Source organism: Lutra lutra, chromosome 12, assembly GCF_902655055.1.
Source record: "Lutra lutra chromosome 12, mLutLut1.2, whole genome shotgun sequence".
Lineage (NCBI taxonomy): Eukaryota > Metazoa > Chordata > Mammalia > Carnivora > Mustelidae > Lutra > Lutra lutra.
Genome location: NC_062289.1, coordinates 22,007,803 through 22,023,063, shown reverse-complemented (window position 1 = coordinate 22,023,063; position 15,261 = coordinate 22,007,803). Strand labels below are relative to the sequence as shown.

The window sequence follows — 15,261 nt, the reverse complement described above, 5'->3', positions numbered from 1 at the left end:
ATTTCAACTGTTAAACACTTAAAATTTAAATAAAGTTGAAAACTAAAATTTTAATTCCTAGGCCATATTAGCCACACTTCAATGATCTGTATATGCTATTCGCTACCATGTGGGATGGCATAGAGAACATTTCTATTATTGCAAACAGTTCTATTGAACACCATTAACCTAGACACTAATCTAGTACACGAGGCTACAAAAGCAAGTCAGACATTATTATAGCTTTTAAGGACTAGTAGTCTAGTGGCAAATACTTTAAACAGAGCATTAAAAACATTAACGATTAATCCTCTTTGAATGTTGAGAAATTAAATATAAAAGATTTATTTTTAAAAGCCCTCAGAATCTAGAACCGAACATATTCTCTGGTTAGTTACTTAAAGTTCTCTGAATATTTTCTCAGGTTAAAGACATATAAGCATCTTTCAAAACACATTTAAAGATGAAGGACAAAGATTACCTATTGCTTGAGTGGGGCAGTTTAAGTTCCATTCACCCAAAAGAGTCTGTTGGCTCACTATTTTCTTTCACTCTGAGCACAAAGCATAATTCAAGACTCTTCCACTGGTACAACCAAACATCTAGAGAAGCTATCTGCTTGGTAGAAATTATATAAATTATAATATCTGTGTTATGTAGATATTACCCGTCTATATAATTTCTATAGATATTATCTATGTTATATATGTATATATAGATAGATAATACTATAATAGAGAGAGATATTAGAGAGTATGAAGAAAGAGGACATGGAAATATAATAATTAAATACAATAATAATGAGACGTTTTTGAGAAGAGTAGGTATCCAGTTTGGAATAAATAGGGTTCCCCTAAGATAGATTGATTTTGGGTTTAATTGCCTAGTCTGGTTGTACACCCTAGTAAAAATGAAAGTAGGTTGCTTGCTAAACTGTATTAGAGCAAACTGGAGTTTGAGCATCTTTAGGGATATTGTCATCATGCTGGGGCAGCCAAATAAAACTCTACTCCAAGGATGAAACAGCTGAGCTGAGTGTTTTTATGGAATTCCTTCAATTATACCTGATTCTATGAAGAGCTGGTGAATGTGGCTAGTGAAAAACAAGGACAGAAAGAGAGTATGCTGTTTTTACACATCTGTATTTGTACCTTGAGAGGCTCTTTAAATCTATTCTGTCTATAAAAGCATTTTTTGAGCACCTACTATGTGCCCAGGCCTCTGTAAGGCATTGAGGATAGAAAGTAAAATAAGATGGGTAGATGGATAGACTAATACCCAAAAAATTAGGGATGAAATTTTTGATGAAAATGTATCTGTAAGATACATTGTTCTAAATCATACTGTGGGATCAAATTATTTCTTCTTTTTTTAAATCTGAAGTTACAATTACAAGGTATTAGTGTACAAGTACTATCGAATTTAATGCCTATATATGTTATATTATTACAACACAAAACCCATGACATTATATGTTACAATCTATAAGAGATAATGCTATTTAATACACATATATGTTATATACACACATATATATGTTGTGTTTTAGTGTGCAATATTAATGTATTTTAGAAAGGATCACGTCAAGAAACTTATTATTGACAAACCTGATATGATACTCAACCCAAATTAAATCACCTCACTATTACAGATTCTTTTTGCTGTGGCTTATATTCTACTTGCTGTAGTATACAATAAATCTTATGTGCTACACAAAAGGGCATAATGTTACTATTGTTCTCTAACTCCAATGTTCCTGCATTACTGTATTGTTTTAATAAAGATATTATTTCTACTTTGTAGGAAGATACCTAAGGAAAAGAAACCCATAACTGGTCACTATTCTATGAAAACTCTTTTCTGTCTCTGCCCAATTTTCCTACCTTGGGATGCCCCAAATCATATCTAATATAAGAGTTGAGTTGAGCCAGAATTTCTGGTTACAGGATATTTGATAGGTACAGGGGATTGCCATGGGTCGAAATTGAAAGATTTTAAGGTGATGATATACATTTACTGTGTTAGATTGTAGCTATTAAAATCAGAGTCAAAATGTTGCCCCTCCATGTTCAGGAGGAAATAATCATGGAGTTTTTATCAAACCAGTGGAACTCTGAGCCCAAGGTTAAAGCAAGTAACTTATTAGTTACCACCTTATTTAAATCTATAATTGGTGTTCCAGGTCTTCCAAATGGAAGGAGAGTGAAAGGTGGTTAAGAACAATAATTCAGAAGTCAGACTGGTTTTGAATTCTGGCTTTTTCACTTACGAGCTAACAGGGTCTATTAAACTACCATTTCCTCAGAGGTGAAAGAGAGACATCTTGCAGCAATGTTGTAAAGCTTAAAAGAAAATCTGTAGAATGGATCACAATACATCATCAAAAGGTTATTCAGAAGACTGAGTGAGATGATCAGTATAAAATATTTAGCCTGATCTCTGGTACTTTGCCAGTCCTCATTAATGGTAGCTCTTATAATCATGCATTCCTCCATTGCTGGATTCTAACTATTCCTCATGCAATCATGTTCCTTAACACTGAACATAGTCTGTTCATTTCTATCTCTGTGTTTTACATGTGTGTTTGAAATGATCTCCTTTTTTCTTAGGCTATTTCATAAGTCTCTTCTTCTTTTTTTTTTTTTTTTTTAGACAAGTTGACCTAAGTTACCATATGGATCAGTCTCAGCCTGCATAACCTAATTTTTCACTCCAAATTTGTTGGAATTCTATCATGCCATTCACTCCTTCATTCATTCATTCATTCATTCAACAGATATTCATTGTGTGCCCCCATGAGCTACCCTGTATTTCCTAGTACTGGGAATTCAGCAGTAAAAAAGAAAGACAAAATACTTACCTTGGTGAGGTATTTATATTAGTTATATTAGTGATTATTTATATTAGTGATCGGGAGATACAATAAACAAACAAAAATCAAATATGCAAAAGAATAAAAAAGCTTATGGGGGTAGAGAATGAGCAGGATGGAGATGATTCTAGAAAGGAAAGTCAGGAAAACCTTTCTAGAGAAACAGCATTTTAAGGGGACATCTGAATGATTTGGAGGGGAGCCAGCAAAGATTTTGGGTGGAGATATTTCAGATAGAGACAACAGCAAGTACTATGGCCCTGGAGAGGAAGCACGAGAAGACCACCAACCATGCTGCAGGAGGGCAGGGGAAAGAGAAAATGGAAGATGGTATGACAGATGGCAGGGCTCAGCCAGGAAAAGCCTTGAAAGCCACAGTAAGGAGGGTTGATTTAATCCTCTGCAGAGGCATCTGTGCAGGGGAGAGTAGCATAATCTAATATTCCTTTTTAAGTGGGAATGAGAGCAGAGAGGAGGCTAATGTAGTAGTTCAGTCAAGAGATGCTGGTAGCTCAAGTTTTGGTTTTAGATTCAGGACACCTTTGGAAAGTAGGGACAAGTCTTGCTAGAGGGTGTAGGATGGGAGAAAAGACAGGAGTCAATTTTCCTCTTAGGTTCTTGCCCTCAGAAGCTCAGTAAATCAAAGGGCCATTTGTTGGGATCAGAAGCTGAGGAAGGAGCTAGCTTGGAGGGCATATAGGACAAATCAAGAATTATTTTTTGACATATTAGGATTGAATATTAAATGTATGCAGGTTTTATTTTCTAATTAGACTGCATTTGAGGAAGGTGCCTAGTATTTAGAATATAAAAATAAGAGAAAATGCCACATACTGCTAGGCCAATAGCCAAATGCAATGTGGTATTTAGCTTCTAATAGTGGTAAAGCTGAACAATTGTTGGAAAAACATGGAAGAATTCCCCATGCTATAAACTGTAAAACATCTGTGCCCAAATGTCCCTAATGAAAGCACTGCAGGGATGTGCGCACTGCCATGCACAGCAGACATTCACAAATGTGTCCATCACAGAGAAGCTTCCTTCTTAGACAGCCTCCCTACAGACCAGTGAAGTAGGATTTGATGTGACTGCTACCAGCAAGGAGTGCCTAAAAGAAGCCTCTGATCTGCAGCCCAGTCTGCTAGCTGCCAAGATTTTCTGAGGAACTGATCCAAAAGGGGCAAGTTAGTGCCAAAATAAATGTTATCCCAGAACCAGCTTGTTTTCTGACATGTACCCTGCCTGTGTTCACTAAACAGGAGATTGGATTCTAATGGGATGTCTGTTCACAGAAGATCCTGAGGTTGAATCACCTTATCGCTCTGGGACTGCATTGGAATTTTACCAGCAGATGCTGGGTTTAGGCCCGAGTGGAGACCACAGAGCTGAGGAGTTTGCCTTTTATCTTTCAACATCCCTTTTCTTTATCCTATTCTTGGTCTGGCAGGGTCTTATATCCCTCATTACCTCAGAGCACCCAGAGTCTAAAACATTTATCTGAATGATCTGAAACATAATATTGAAACCATACAATAAGGTTGACCTTGTTGATCCCAATGGTGGAATTTTGCAAAGGTAAACTTTGGAATCCAGAGACTTGAGGCCAATCCCAGGGTTGGTCAGAGCACTGGTGGCATCAGCAGGCCTGTGTCTAGATTCCTGATCCTGGGTTTTTATGTTAAACAACTCTGCTGGCAAAAATTGTGTGTTCCCTTTAGTTTATGTTTTTATTTTCTGAAAATGGATACAATGCTAAACAATAAGCAAAAGACACAGGTTCAAGATTGGCATGTTCTCTATATCCTGCTGCGTATGTTTGAGAAAATCACTTACTTTGTTATTTATTTATTTTAAGTAGACTTCATGCTCAGCATGGAGCCGAGTATGGGGCTTGAACTCATGACCCTGAGATCAAGACCTAAGCTGAGACCAGAGTCAGCTGTTTCACCATCTGAGCTACCCAGGCATCCCATCACTTACTTTTTCTGATTCTCAATTTCTTCTTATGAAATGGGGATCATATTGGCTGTATTACTTTCTTAGGCCTCCAGTGACAAAGTGCCACAAACTAGATTGTTTAAAACAACAGAAATTTGGTCTATGACAGTTCTGGAGACTAGAAATCTGAAATAAAGGTGTTAGCAGAGCCATGCTCCCTCTGTAAGTTTTAGAGAAAAATCCTTCCTAGTTGCTAACAGTTTTCAGTAGTCCTCCCATTATGTCTCATGTCTCATGTCTCTTTGCCTCTTTTTATAAGAACACCCATGATACTGGATTTAGAGCCCACCCCAACACAGTATGACTTCATTTAATTTGACTAATTCTATCTGCAAAGGCCTTTCTCGGTACACATGAATTTTGGGGGGATAGTATCCCATCCAGTACCTATACAATGTCCTACAAATCACACAGATTGTAAGTGAAATTCCAAGTAATCTGAGTGAAGACTAAGCAAACTCTAAAATATATATATATTTTAGGGGCGCCTGGGTGGCTCAGTGGGTTAAAGCCTCTGCCTTCAGTTCAGGTCCTGATCCCAGGGTCCTGGGATCTTGGCATCAGGCTCTCTGCTCAGCAGGGAGCCTGCATTCTCCCCTCTCTCTCTGCCTGCCTCTCTGCCTGCTTGTGATCTTTGTCTGTCAAATAAATAAATAAAATCTTAAAAAAAATAAAATATATATATTTTAAACTTTGGAATCCAGAGACTTGAGGCCATATATATATATATATATATATATATATATATATATATATAATTAATGAAGAAACTACTTTTTAATTTAAAAAATAATCTCAATCATTATCTCTCAAGCAGAGAAGTACTAAGAAACATCCTTCATTTCCTTAAAATCGTATGTGATTATGCTCCTACCTTCTTCCTTTCTCCAGAATTTTAATCCTGCCTTGTAGGCTGTAAGACATAGTGTTTTCTGAATATTAAGGACTGCAAACCACCCAGGTGACCCTAACTAACTAAGTGAAAGGGATCATCTGAATAATGAAGTTTGCAGAAGCTGCCAGTGAGAACGGTTACCAACTGTATGCTCAGATTCCCCTGGTTTGATCTTCCGTTGATAAAAATCCCACGAGCATTTCCTCCTGAATAGTGAAGACCACGTGTTGACTGTGATTTTAACAGCTACAACCTACAGTAGTAATTGTGTGTCATCACCTTAAAATCTTACAAATTCAACCCATAGCAATCCCCTGTACCTGTGAAATACCCTGTGAGCAAGAATTCTAGCCCAGCCCAACTCCCATGAGAGAAATCATAAAGTTAAATGTGTCAAAATTAACACTGTCATACTTGGATTTGAACCTAGCATAACATTCTTGCCACAATGCTAATGTGCGAGTGCATGTGTATGTGTGTGTGCGTGCGTGCGTGCGTGCGTGCACAAACTAAGACTAGCAATGTTTATTTCAAAGCAATAGAAAAATAATTAATGGAAAGTTAACTGCATTTTAACATATTTATGAGTTAAAATTCTTATTACTTCAAAAAACATAGCTATGATAGGATAATTTTTTTTTTTAAATCCCAATGTTACTGGCTTATCTGAATGATTTGTACTAACTACTGCTGAGGAACATGCTAATAAGAGTATAATTTCTACTTTCTGTTATAAATCACGTACTTGATATCAACCCGCAGTTTGCTGCTTTGATTCAAAATCTTGTCCCACAACCTTGCAAGGAAATAAAAAAATAATAATTATTACTTCCATCCTTCAGTGGGGCTAGATGGTTTGTATTTCATGCAAGCTTCACAAAAAAATACTTAAGACTCCCAGAAATAACTTGTTGCTACTTCTAGTGTTATGTTTCATCATTTAATATATTTAACTGCAAATAAAAATGTAATCATAGATTTAACATATCACTGACTTATTTTAGATTATACCAACAGCTTGATTAATTTTACCACCTTAGATGTGTTGTTTTATTTTATTTTTTTTTAAGATTTTATTTATTTATTTGACAGACAGAGATCACAAGTAGGCAGAGAGGCAGGCAGAGAGAGAGGAGGAAGCAGGGTCCCCGCCAAGCAGAGAGCCCAATGTGGGGCTTGATCCCAGTACCCGGGGATCATGACCTGAGCCCAAGGCAGAGGCTTTAACCCACTGAGCCACCCAGGCACTCCTTGAATGTGTTTTGCTCTATATCCTCTTATAATTTAGTGTAATTTTGCCACTATCTTTGAAGTTTTTCCCATTTCAATCCTTGAGTTCTTGAATTAGCCTAGTCAGACTGCCTCCGTTTGCCATGTTCAATGTGGTAGCTACTAGCCACAAGTGGCTGTTGAGCACTTGAAGTATGGCTTGCCCAAACTGAGATGTAAATGTAAAAATAAACACTATTTGTTAAAGACTTAGCATGGAAAAAGTATAAAATATCACATTAGCAAATCTTATATTGATTATAGTTTGAAATGATAATATTTTAGACATATTGGGTTAAACATATATGATTATTTAATTTTTACTTTTTGAATGGGGCGACTAGAAAGTTTAAATTACTGTGAGCATTCCTGGATCACATTATATTTATACTGAATGGTGATGACTTAGATGTATATACTCTTCTGTCGTACCCCCAAGTAGGAGGACGTCAAGAAAATGGCCAACCTGATATTCAGTTGAGTTTAGGAGTTACTGAAATACAGTGGTTAAATTTAACCATCCTCGAAGAAATACTTCTTAAAGTCTTGCCTAAATAGCATTCATAGTTAACCACTATTTTCCTTATTTGACTCCACATTAATGGACATCATCATAATCGATAGCCTTTGAATGTTTGAGTCAAAGGCATTGTTTTCCTATTAGCCTGACACTGTATGCGACCAATGAAAAGCAAAGCAAAGGAAGTGGGCTTGGGGAGAGAAAGGATACATTTGATGTTCCAGGGCAGTGCACCGTGTCCCTGTGTTCAGTTTTACTTAAAGTTGTCGTCCAACTTCTGTGAGATGATTTACTGCTGAAGTCTATTTGTCTTCCTGCTGCTATCTCAGAGCAAGCCTAAATCTTCCATGTGGTTAATAAACTTCTTATCTTTTGAATACTGAAAATAAAATAAACTTAATCCTCGGGATGGTTCAGTCAGCAGACCGGGAGCCTTTTAGATGCTTCCTGGAGATAAAGGACAACTAGGTTTTCTGCCCTGTGCGATTATCAATCTTCCCCTTGCATGCATGCACGTGTAAGGGCATTAAAGGTGCTTCTCAGTGATAAATGTCAGTGGAATCGCAAAGTGAATATTAATTTCAGTATTGTCAAGGTCAGATGTGTACCCAGGTTCATTGTTACTGGAATTTTTATTGTTGCTGCTGTTAGGAAAGATATTTTATCTTGGGCTCTTTTTGCAAGAGTCAGGAGAGAAGGGGAACAAAATTTCTTAACATGAATATACATTACTCAGAGAAAAGTGCCTTAGCACAGCCTGATCTGTTAATTGGGGTAATTATTTTGAGTGCCTTAAGAAAAATCAAAGTGTGGGTTTAGAGGAGCTAAGTAAGGTGGGAGCAGAACAAACAGATGATCCCAAAATCTTCAGACTAGCTGATGTTCCTGAAAAGTGGATGACTATGTATGTGGAAAAAGGAAGGAAAAAAATCAGGAGAAATAGGTAAAGAAGAGAAAAAGTATGTGATGAGGCCATTCATCAAAGTTGGGTATGAAATTATCTAGCTAGGACCTCAAGAAATTAAAAGAGAAATGAAAGTGAAGAAAAATATTAGATTATGACTGTCTATCTGGGGATAAATAAGCCACTGGACATGTCTATATAGAGTGAATTACCTCAGACCCCACAGTGGGTACAAGCACGTAATATCCATCTGCCAACACACTCACACACGTGACAGATCTAATTCTAGTCTAGTATTAATGATCTTAGTGAACAAGGCCAGAAACATCCAGCTATGCAAATTAGAAGTACAGGAGTCACTCCTAGTGCCCCCATCCTCCTTACTGCCCCATCTCCAATACATCCAATGCTGCTGATTTTACCTTCCATACTGCTCTTGAATCCCTCCCCATTACCATTTTTCTAACTCGAGCTGTTAACCATTGTCTTTTATACTATAGAATACTCTCCCAACTAGGCTCCCAATACCCACATTCATCCCCTTTAATTCACTCTTCATGGAACTGACAGAGTACAAAATGCTTAACTCATCAATTCCATTCTTGTTCTTAGAATAAAAGATCAAAATCTTCCCAAGGCCTTTAAGATCCAATATGGTTTCACCCCAGCAATCTCTCTCACCTCATCTGAATCCCTCTTCTGACTCCTTGTGTCCTGCAACCCAAGACTGTCAGTTCTATGGAAGTTTTCACTGTTTACTCAGTCAATTCTTCCAATGCCTGGTACACTGTACAAAATTAAAATAAAATAAATTACTTAATATTTATTGAGCACTTCCTTTGTGCCAGAAGCTATTTATTATGAATCTCCACAACAAACTCATGGGGGTAAGTATTAGCATTAACCCCATTTTTAAGATAAGAAAAACTAAACTCAAAGATATTAAGTAGCTTGACCCCAGCCACCTAGCCTGAGCAAGGGTACTGGATTTGAACCCAGGTCTTTCATTCTGGAATCCATATTCTTTACCGTTAATTTTTCTCACCAAATCTTATTAGATGGGGTATGTTGGCATCTCCTGCATCAGAGAAGCCCAGATCTGCGACTTCTGGGAAACGTATGTGGTAGGAGAATAGAGTTCTAAATTTCTTCCTTAAGTTATGGTGCCTCCCAAAAGAGCCAGTTTACCCAAGGCAGTTCCTTATCTTTTAAAGCCTAGAAATAGATAAACGATAAATTTCTTCCCCAAAGAGATCGTATCTTTTTAAGATAGGATCTCTTTGTCATATGTAAAAAAAAAACCTCGACTATGTGAAAAAGATTGCCACTTCCTTCTACTCTAATAAATGGCAGCAGGGCTCTTTTATAAAAGCAATCTATACAAGTCATTTATTGCTCTATTAAAACTACAAACATCAAATATTGATTCTTCCCATACTGACCATAATACAAACCAACTTTGAGAAAGATTGCTAGGGTTTAGTTACATTATCACCATGGGGAACACTCCAGGTTGCACATAAGCTGAAGACACCTGATCCTCTGATGCATATCTATTTATAGAGAACTGATATTTTTGTGTACAGAAATACAATCCTGAAGTATGGATGAGTCTCAAATAAGTGTGAAGCAAGCATGAGGTCTGTGCATGCCCTTCCGAGGAATTCCTGCTTCCAAATCTGCTGTAAGAATTAAACATGAATTTATGGTCTGTGTAACAGTAAAAGTAACTCTATGTGGAGTATTTATGAGGAGCATGAAAGGCTTATGTGTTATTTTATGTGTTATTATGACACAGCAGGCAAATCTCCACTCTCTTATCAGATGCTCTCTTGGCCACATTTGTTTTGTAAACATAATCCTGATTCAGGACTCAGGCTATACCTTACAGAACTATGGAATGCTGTGTTTCCTATTTTCCTGTCACATTCATCATTTCCTTGCGGTCTTCCAACAATGTTAAGTATTGAGAAGAACAAATATTCCTTCCTCCATTTGTCTGATGAGGGAACCAAACTATGGAAAAGTTCAAGGGACTTAAGTCTGGATAACAGTAATATTAACTACCATGTTATCTGGAACACTTGCTTCTCTATATCGCCTCATATAATCTTAGTTTAATCCTAGATGTTTTTCACCTTCCTATTATTTCTATTTAGAATCTCAGAAAAGTTCCTGACAACTTTTTGGAAAATTAACGTGATTTTTTTTTTTTTTTTCCGAACCCTTATTCCCAAACTGAAGTTTTAGAGACAAACATTTTTAAATAAAATGGATGAATTTTTAAACTTTCTTCAAGTACGTTGAGCATACCATATTTTCTTAAAACTGGTAGAATATTGATTTTTTGATAATACTAACAAAATAGAAAAAACAATTTAATAATTGATAATTCTATGCTTCTGGTTGTTTCCTTGATATGAGATCAATTGTGTCATCTTTAGTTCACTTTGGAGTTCTTCTCATTATCTTTACTTAGAGGGCTCATTGTTGGAAGACTTCCCCAAGCTATAGAGCAGTTTTTCTATTTATTAGCTTGTAAATTCTATTCCGAAAAAGCAAAATTCAAAGTCATTACCCATAATACTCATTCACACTCATGTGTACTTGTCTTATCAGACTCCTTCTTCACACATGAACTTCCTTGTCCTTCCTTTTTTCATCAGTGCAATTCTTTTTTTTAAATTAATTTATTTCTTTGAGAGTGAGAGCACATGCCTGTGTGTGGGGGGGGGGTGTTGCAGAGGGAAAGTAGACTCCCCACTGAGCACAGACCCCCCCCCCAACCCCCCAGCTAGGCTTGATCCCATAACCCTGAAATCATGACCTGAGTAGAAATCAAGAGTGTGATGTCCAACTGACTGAGCTACACAGACACCCCCAACAGTACAATTTTTAACTGTTCTTCAAGAAATATTCTTGAACAAATTCCCCTAACCATCCCTAAATATTATATACGTCATCAATAGATATATGTCAGGAATTCTTATATACTTCATTGTCTGTCCAAAGAGGTTTTAATCTTGGTTATATATGGTCTGTTGTTCATGTCTGGTTGTTTCCTGTGTGTATGTTTTCTCCTCTAAATTCCTAGAAGACTTCTACCATAATAAAATATTTCACAATGCTGGAAGTAGCACTATATCCTAAGCACATAAAAAGTATGATTAGATTTTAAAATCAGCTGACACTTTTATCTAAAATGGAATGTAACACAAAGGAAAGTAACCGAACCCAAGCTATTCTGGGAATAAAAAATTATAAGGGGGGAAGAAAAAGTCAGTGTGATTAAGTTTATATTACATCTAGCCTTCAGGAACATGGAAACTTGAGCATATTTGGCTAAAAATTTAAGTTTTCAACTTTTCAATGTTTGGTATATTGTAAGGAATTTTCCTAGATCATAAAAACAATTGCTTTTGACATGACTTAGAAATCTCCAGTTTAAATGGTTTGAGACCTCAATCATGCAGTCAGGAATCTACATTTTCCATTACATTTTACATTTCTAAGCCTTGCCTATTTTCTAAAGTGAGGTTAAAAATACTCTGCAAGCTTCACCAAGGCTATTTACTACTTGACTATGTCAGGGAAAAACTGTAGCTATCCCACCGAAAAGGCCTTATCTTGAAGTCAATTTCTGAAACCACTTTTATTGTCAAACTGCTTCCACTTCTAGTTCTAGGAAGATTACTTTCAGTACTATTATTTTTCAGAGAGACTCATTAAAGTTCTTTTCTACTACACTGTCAAAAATATCCATCATTTGTTATATTAGCATATATGCATATATATGTGTATATATATAATATGTAAGTCATCTATATCACACATGTCATATGTGTTTGTGTATAGATGTCTCTATATTTCTCTACACACATACAATGACAAAGTTGAGTATCTTGTGGGTTAGCAGATGCCGCCTATTGAAACCCCAAATAAAATGATCAGGTAATAACCGCTTCCTGCAACTGAGTCTAGTCAGATTTCTGTGGTTTTGTAATAGAAACCCATTCCATAGTTTGTGCTTCTTTCTTGCCAAATTACTGTCATATTTCCTAACTACGTATAGTTCAGTCAAGAAGGGGTTTCATTATGTTAATAATTACATTGCCCACAGGCTTTTTGATGTTGCATTCCCCATACAGAATAGAAACAGATTTCATAGAAATATCATTAAAGCTGTTAACTACAGGAGGAAAAAAAAATCAAAGAGGCAATCAAACCATGCACTTTATTATCAATAAATGCAAATAGTTTCAGAAACGGCTTGCATTTGAAACACATTCAGTTAGGAGATCATCAACAATGGGAGCCACTGTTTAAATAAGAACTTTGTGGCCTAAATCCATTTAGATCACTACAGACAATTACTTAGATCTGTTGCTCTCCATCTTAAACAATGAACTCAAGAATCGTTTTTTAAATTAGCAAATGAATAAGGAGGTAAAATCATGCTCAGAATTTTGGCCTGATTTGAGCACGTGTGAATTATAGCTCATTATTTGAATGACAACACATGTGATTTTTTTTCTTTTCCCCAAATGCACTAGTACTTTAGTTCCATTAAAAAAAAAAAAAAAAACGATTTTGTAGCTGTTAAATTGATGATTTAGGAACAGTAGAACACATTGTACTACACAGTCATTTTGAGAAGACTTTAAATATTCAAATGTTCAACTACATATTCTCTGACACTAACATTTGTCTTCATTTTGGACTTCCAGCTGAGAAACATCAGTATAATGGTGAAAAGACATCAGCCTCATTCAGTATTATGAAGGCAGTAACATGTCTTGATCCTTCTAAAGCTTTTTCTATGAAAATCTTATATTTACATTCTCATTTAGAAGGGATTATTTAAACTCCCAAAATATTTTTCAAACCTTATATTTGATAAACCATAATTTAGGTTTTAGTCTGATTAATACAAATATCAAATTACTTACAGTGAAGAGATGTCAGGAAGGAAGACATGTAGACAGACAGTAGAATAGAAACAGTAAGAGAAAGGAAGAAAAAGGAAAAAAAAAGATATTCATAAGCTCTAACACCTTAAAAACCTAAAATATTTGATGAATGAAACCAGATTAATTCAAATGCCTTGAATTACCCATGATTTGGAAAATGAAATAGAAGTCTATGTCTTAAGCATGTTTCAGCTTTTGAATTTCATTAAAAGTTGAAGAGTCTCTTTAAACTGAAATTATTACCATATTTCCCATTGTAAAGTAATAACAATCATTACAGATGAATTGATATTAAGGAATCTTTGGTTTGGGCACTGGGTGGTTCAGTCGTTAAGCGTGACTCTTGGTTTTGGCTCAGGTCCTGATCTCAAGAGTCAGGAGATCCAGCCCTGCCTAAGGCTCAGCACTCAGCAGGGAGTCTGTTTTGAAGAGTCTTGCCCTCTACCCCTCCCCCCACTTGTGCACGCATAAGTGCAAGCACTCCCTCTCAAATAAGTAAATAAATAAATCTTTAGAAGAATTTAAAAAATATATATTGGTTTTCAGAGCCAAAAGAAGCCAGAGACATTATCTAATCCATTGGGAGCTACCATTTTGAGAATCATAGACCCCAATGATGGAAACTATGGACCCTACACCAAAAAATGTACACAGTACATTCTTGAAAATGTGCATACAGTTTCAGGGGCTCCATGGACTCCTTGATGCCATGACTGGTCTTTATCATAAGTGGAGTAGGGAGAAGAAACTATACCTTCTGACCTTCAACTTAATCCATTGTAGCTCATTAAACTGATACTCTCTCCTCTTCTCTCTCTTTCTATCTCTTGCACTGTGCACACACATACACTCTCACATATACAATACAAACACACATTCTGTTTTCAGTATGATTACATATGATAAATGATGCTGTCTTAGAGATTCAGCAAACTTTTATATACCATTTTGGAGGTTAATATCCAATAAGATCTCATTATAAAGTGCTCTGTTATACTATAAATATATATAGTGAGAAATTACTGTCCTCAGTGCAAATAGTGACATGTAATACATCTCATTTACTCCAACATAGTATTTGATTTGTTCTTAGGTACAGGTGTTATAATGAATTTCTACTGAAATACAATATTGAAATTTAAGAACGGAGTTGGTTAAGGTGACGTTGATTGATGAGTTACTTGCATAGATTATGCATCTATTCTGAAATCTTGCCATTCTTTGAAGAAATAGGTAACTCGAATAGAGATGAAGAGAAATTAGATGCAGTTGCCACAAAATTATTGTCCAACTGAGGGGATCAGTGGGGATTATTAAAGACATCTTGGAAATGATGAGCAGTTAAGGCCATTAAGTTTCTTGACTGACATACTAAAATGTAATGAAATGGAAGGCTGAAGCTGTTAACTATCGATTTCACATATAATTCCCATTGTTGAACATTTTTTGTTTCTCTTTTTCTGTCTCTCCTTCTAATATGCATATAATAAATCCCATATATAAAACTACATAAGCTTTCTTAAATATATAGCTATAGATTTGGATAAATATACAAATAAATACATGCATACTTCCCGCAATTAACACAAGCACAGTATATTACCCACAGACCTATGTTTGGGCTATAATTCAAAAGGAAATTATTAGGAAATTCACAAATTTGAATGTATAGCACTGTCATGAAGAAAAATAAGCATGTACTAGCTTATGCGAAATAATTTTGACACTAGCCAGGAATGTTGGAAAGAAAAATATCCCATATGCAGGCAGTATTTGGTCTTATAAGTGATGAATATATCATTTGGTGTTAATTATTTGACGTTTTAATGTTTATATTTACTTGGAACAACAACA

General features: G+C 35.9%; 1 protein-coding gene across 3 annotated transcripts in view; it reads left to right on the top strand.

Moving 5' to 3' along the window:
- DCC (DCC netrin 1 receptor) overlaps positions 1–15,261 on the top strand; it is a 1,178,115-nt gene that overhangs the window by 852,281 nt on the left and 310,573 nt on the right. The window lies entirely within an intron of this gene.